The sequence below is a fragment of the Haliaeetus leucocephalus genome, unplaced genomic scaffold (assembly GCF_000737465.1).
Source record: "Haliaeetus leucocephalus isolate CR32 unplaced genomic scaffold, Haliaeetus_leucocephalus-4.0 Scaffold240, whole genome shotgun sequence".
Lineage (NCBI taxonomy): Eukaryota > Metazoa > Chordata > Aves > Accipitriformes > Accipitridae > Haliaeetus > Haliaeetus leucocephalus.
This window is the reverse complement of record NW_010972676.1, coordinates 3,938,999-3,945,647: the sequence shown is the minus strand read 5'-3', so window position 1 is coordinate 3,945,647 and position 6,649 is coordinate 3,938,999.

Genomic DNA, 6,649 nt, shown 5'->3' with positions numbered 1-6,649 from the left:
GGGGCGTTCGGTGGAGGAGTGGGGGCGTGCCGCCTCACCGGCGGGAGCGGACGGAAACGAGCGGGGCTGGGGCGGGCAGAGTCTGCTGTGACAGCTTATCTCTGCGGCACTGCGGGAAAACATCCAGGCCTTTACGGCCAGGGGCTGAAGTCTGCCGTACTCTCCACGCCAGATACACCGTCAGCATATATCCAGGACCAGATATACATCTATTTAAAATAGCAAATTAAAGCTTTTTATTATTTTCTTTTCTTTTTTTCCCCAGAACACCTACTCTAGTTCCAGTGGGAGTTAAAGAAGGCAAGAGGATATATGGTTTGGGTTTTGCTTTTTTTTTTTTTAATCTTTCTGGCTTTCACTGTGTAACTTGCTCATCTTTCTCCTCAACTTCACATGAAGAGGTTGTTTCCTCCCTTGTGCAACAGCTGTTGTTCGGTTTTATACATGATCCCTGATGTTTGGGGTTTTTTAAGCTTTGTAGCAGTATACTATGTGCGGTAGTTCATTTTTCAGGCATTATTATTTGCTACTTAAGTCTAGTTACATTGTGTGATTCTAGCAGTGAATTAGCCTCGTGCCTTTAACTTCGGAAATGCAAATTTTAGAATTTAGTGTAGCTATGATGAGCTAATTAGGGTGAGGCTGATCCAGGAGACCTTTGAGAAGCCCGGGGGGGGGGGGCACTGAGGACACAATAGGTGACAGTCCTGTCAAAGGGGAGTTTGAGCTCCTTGAGGTTCTGCCTTTTAAAATAATGTAATGAGACAAATCAGATTTCATTGCAGTGATGATTTCTAAGGTCTTAATTCATAAAATGTTTAAGTAGCTACTGCTGCACCTGGTGTAGCAGATTAAATCAGCTGGGTGAAGCTGTTAAACCCCCAGCTGTTTGCCCTGCCCATAGCAAAGAGTGGTTGCCCACAAGGAGGGCTGCCTGAACATCAAGAGCCAACTTCACAGCTATATTTTTTCCCCCTATAGTGTTCGTTTAGTGCAAAAAAATGCTGTAGAAGGCCCTCTGCCCACCAAGCATTGTGTATTTTTCTTAACAATAACAAGAAGAAACTAAGAAATTAGCCATATAGGCTTACAAAGTATAATGAAGATCTTAAAAAACACAAGAAATGCCATACTGTGTCAGACTAACAGCCAAGCGACCTGTCTCGGGCAATAGGAGAGAGGAGATGCAAGTTAGGAAAACGAACCTGGCCACTTGCTTCCCCTTGTATTCCCTGCCACCAGCCACAGCTGCTTCATTAGCGACACCGTACATGCGTGTGTCCTCCCTGTGTACACTTTTGCCTGTTGTAAAATTTTTTGTTGCTTTCACTGACTGCCCCCTAGATCTAGTACTGCAGGGAGAAGTTTTGCATTCAGTTTATGTAGTGCTGTCATAATTTTATAAAACTTAGCTGTAGCCTCCCCCAAGCCCCTCCTCTCCTAATAGTCCCAGACACTTTTCTGCCTCTCTTGAATAGTGGTAGCTCCATTCACTTGACCATTTGAACTGTCCTTCCTGAGCTGACACGAGAACCGCTCATAGTAGTCAAAACGTGAGCCCATCCAGGTTTTCTGTAGTGCTAAAACAGTACTCTGTGTGAGGGTCTCAGTACTTTTCTTCATGATGCCCAGCCAGCATTTTGTTGGCTTTTTGGCTGCCACCAAAAAACAGAGGAGGTGCAGTCAAAGTTTTGAGGACGGTATAACTGTATGGTTATGAATGTTTATTTCAATTATCATAAGAACTTATAAACGTTTAGGGTGATAGTTGTGATGTGATTGCAGTTGTAATTAGGTACCTAATTTCATTGTAGTTGTTTCAGAATCTCACTTCCTTTTTCTTTGGATAGATAGAAGTCCCTGTACAGGTGAGATATTCTTAAAGAGCAAGCAAAACATTTTGGACAATAGGCAGGGCACATACATGTTTGTATAATTTCCTTGAATTCTTTGGTTGTACAAGATGAAGCAAGTAGAATTCTAAATTGATCATTGAATTAAAATAGAAAGATAACGAGCAATGTGAACTCTTCAGCCCAGGAGCCATTTACTTAAACTGCCTCATTACTATGCAAAATCCTCAGTGTTAGTAGGCAAATTCATATATTAGTGTAAGAAATGCACATAATGCTTTTCATTTTGATGGCTTAAAAATTTAATTGCAAATAGCCTCACTGTCAAGTATGCTACACTTAGGGAAACCTGCATGCTACTGAATTGGTGCAGGAGGGCATGTTGTTTCAAACAGCAGCTTTATATATTCATTGTTAACCTCAGCTGTTGAGTTGGGTTTCTTGCCTCTGGCAGTAACTAAAAGATGAAGTTTCAGATGAAAATGAGACCTATCATGCAGTTAACAAACTGAGCAGTTCTATATATTGCAGAAGAAATCCTTCCTGCTTCCTGGAGGTGGTCAGGTAAACCTTGACGCATAGAAAGATAGCCTTCTTAGTCAAGTTTTAAATTTTATTTTCTTTACTTTGCTGGAAGACCTCTTCCATGTAACTGTAGAGCCAGTGAGAAGTTCTTTCCTAACTACAGAAACAGTGTCAGGAATTAGTTGCTCCTAACACAGTAGATAGCAAATAGTTACCCCTTTTTTGAAACAGAAAAGTAAGCAGTGGGATTATGGATGTTGATGTTTGTCCTGGTTAAACCAGGACAATGTTCTAACTTTGGTCTTGCTGGATGTTCTGGAAATCCTGCATTACCCTGTGGTTGCTATATGTGCAATATTTTGCATCTGAGTCTTCTGCGGTAGTACTTTTAGGAGTTTCATTAGTTTGCTACCTTTTAAAGCCAGCTTTGTAAGAACAGATTTCAGTGATTGAGGATGCATTCTTTACCACTTAAATATCTACCATTTGTGCGCAAGCTATATTTCTATTACAAGATTTGCGTTAGGTTCTGCTAAATGTATTTTGCTAATTGTAAGAAAATTGCAAAGATGTTGATAGACAAAAAATCACTGCGAATGGCTTCTCAAAAGGAACTCTTGAAGTTTTGGTAAGAGTTTGTTTTGACAGACAAGTTGGTGCTTTCACTAAATCAGCAGTTTCTTTGCTTAAAAACACCCACCCTAGGTTGCAGTTCTGCATATATCCTCTTTTTCTAGAAATCAATATATTGGTTTTTGTGAATGACTGACTCATACATGCAAATAGAAGGATGACTATTGGTTACTTAGAATAGTTTATACAACTGTAGAAGAAGAAAAAGCTTATTCACTAGTGTGGTAAGGGCATAAGGAATAGGAGTTGAGTGTTAGATGTTGAGAGATCACTAGAGATGATTGGATAAGTAATTATAAAGATCATACTGCAGTGAATACAAGAAGATGCCAGGAGCTGATTGTATTCTCTTGACCTTGTTGAAATGCTACAAAAAGGTGCAGGGACTGCTGTTGTGTAATGCATGCTGAGATCCTGCATTACCCAGCAAACACTGAGTGTGTGTAGTTTGCTAAGCTGGTCTTTTTTTACTTATTTTCTGCATAGTTCTGTGTTAGTGTAGTATCATTGGCTTTGTAACCACATGAAACTGCTACAGAGCTCTGTGTCTAAGCGTTGCTGAATGTTTTATGGGCAGTTAGAATGAAATGCCTTTTTTACAAAATGGGGATTATTCCGTGATTTTCCCAGAGAATACAGAGAAAGAACGAAAGAGCGTTATGCTGTGCTTTGTCTTTACATTTTTACTGTTTAAGGACAACAGATAAATCTGACAACCTCAAAATATTTAGTAAACACACATATATATACGTGTTAACAATATGGGAGTTTACTGTTGATGTGCATGAGTGGTGGTTTCTGAATTCCATGTTGCCGAGTTGTTGAATTCCATATTGCTGTTCAGGCAATAGGCAGCCTGTAAGCATGATTATTTTGCAGGATGAGGGTCCAGATTAAGAATATTAAGAAAAACATATCCTGCAGAATACTATCATGGGAGTATCTCTGTGGACATCTTATCGGCTAGACTCTGGAGACCGGACACTTGTGTGTCCCACTGTGTAATTCTGGTTATAAACTTGCAAGAACTCACAGGCTTAAAAAATAATGTTGTAGTTGACTTGAATTCACTGGCACTGTTTTGTGTGTGTTGAGAATACCATTGTTTTTTAAGGTTGTGCTAAGGAATTACTCTGCTCAAATTTTTTGCACTTGAAAATCAGTTAAGGCAATACCATGTTCATTATTATCTGGAGATTCAATTTTAGCATGTATTTCAGATTGTATGAGTCCTGTGGCCATTTTATTATGTATATTTTTCATGCTTTGTCCCTGTGAAGTTTTTATGGTGAATTTTCCTGTTTAGTGCCTTTCAACTGTAGTTTCTTTTTAGCAATGGAGCAGAAATGGTTGGGAATGGAAATTAAAAGCAGAGAACTAGTTTTTATTTGAAAGAAAAAAAAATCGTTAAAAGGACAAAACAAGTGTAAATCGTGTTTTAAGTTGATTCCAGAGATGTAACTGATGACGAGGTCTTTTGGGCCGTTCTGGGAAAGGGAATCTCCCAACTGATATAGCCTGAAATAAAGAAACTGCAAGAGTGAAGTATCATACTGTGATTTGAAGGATTCTAATCTCAGGAGAGGAAGAAACAATTCTGCTGAGGCTACTTTCTCTGTTAGCTGCCAAGGCATTTGGAATTTGGGCCACAGACATACTGCAGTTTTCTGTGAGGTAACTTTTCTGTGGGTAGCTTTTTGGTCACTACCATTTGCTGGGAAAATTGCTGCCTGGACAAAGCTGAAGGGAAAAATGGTGAGTACCCCAAAATTAAGCAGATCTTCTACCTTAAGCAAAAGAACGCTATGCATTACTAAAGACAGTATTTGTTGTGCTTTGGGCCATTTTCACAGATACCTGTAAAAAAGCCCGGATGATTTTTATAAGGTTGTATAAGCTGCTACTCTGGTGAAGACTGCAATGAGCTTGGAGGTGATTAGATTTGGGGGTTTCTTTGAAGCTGATTTAGAAACTGTGATGGGATTTGCATTTTCTGACTAAAAGTCTGGTGTGGGAATTGGAAGGGGCAACTTCATACTTCTGATATGCTGAATCTGATGGAAAATCATGTATCCTATCATACGCTTTGTTAATGGCTTTCCAATGAAAGTCAAAGAAATGAAGTGCACCTGAGTCACTGGAATTTAACAATAATATGATCCATCGTGTGGCCCTGAAGAAGCTATTTTAGAGGATTAGAGTGTCATATTAGGCTATGTGTAATATTTATGTGCACCTTGTAAAATTCTTCTTGGCTGGGGTGAGTAACTTTTTGATGAACAAATAAAATATCACCCTAGATTATACATTTTTCATTTTTTCTCTCACCCAGATACTTATGTTCATTATTAAAGTGAAACGTGCGGTTATACAGTCACTGTTGCAGAGGATTGATTTCAGTGACAGCACATGCTGGTAGCTTACTGACTGGAGTAACTTTTGTTATGGCAGTGACTCTCATTAGTAACAGCATGAGAAAATCTGGTACCCTGTCATATTTTTAAGGGATATTTGTGTACTGTGGTTTGCTATGATTTGGGTCAGCTACTAAAATGCACTTTTTATTTTCTGACTTTGAAAATGTGTCTTGCAAGCATAACATCCTTAATGTCACCTGGTGTAACTCAGCTGGGCTCAGTGCAGCTACATGAATTTATATGAGGTAATGATGTGGCCCAGTAAAAGAAGGGATGTGGGCAGCTTTGAAATTGTTCAGATCTAAATTTTATCTAAATTAATCTAGATTCACCCTCACAGGAGGAGATAACACTTTTATCCTGTGCTAGGATTCAGTCCATTTCTGCTCTTTGCAGAAATTTTACCTCAAGGGTGCGTCTGCCTCATAGCATGCACGTATCGGTGTCTTGTCCTCCAGTTTACTAATTTAACAGCTCATAAATCAGACTACACTGCTCAGCACTCCATTGTGCTTCTGATAATTAATCAGATATGGCTCTAATTACTGATTTTCAGCAGAACTTAACTGTGGTCATCTGTAATGTCATTTGTTATTGATGTATTGTAGGAATATAGGCAACAGAAAAAGAACTTGCAGGAATTTTCTAATGAGAATTATAATGATTTTTCCATCATAAAACCTTTTTTATATAGCTTAAGTGTGGTCTCCTCATTCGAAGGTATCTGCCCTTTTATGTATAGCCACGTGATGTACCATATTGTTGAAAGCTTTCTAAACTGCAGACACTCACATAAGGTAACTGACATTTACAAAAAGACACCTGCTTGGCCAAGGCTGTTGATACACGTGCCCAGGGCAGAGCACACAGAAGCACTCACCAGAAGGAGCCGTACATAGTTATTGCATGAAATGGGAACATACTGTAACTTGTCTCCTTCAAACCTTATTCTTTAAGTAATCTCTTTCATCATTAAAAACAATACCTACAATGTTCCAAAGCAGCAAACCTTCACAGTCTCTGGTCAGAGCTGTGCTTTCTCTTGCTTCCATTATTTATGAATTTTGAAGACAGACAACAAAGATGACAAAAGATGTGTTATCTTTTACTGATTAGAAGTACAAAAGAAGGCAATGTCTGTCATGCCAGGAGAAAAGCTGAACTAACAGGAGATGTGTTTCCTGCAAAAATCAAACATGGTTGTTTCTTTTTAAAACCATA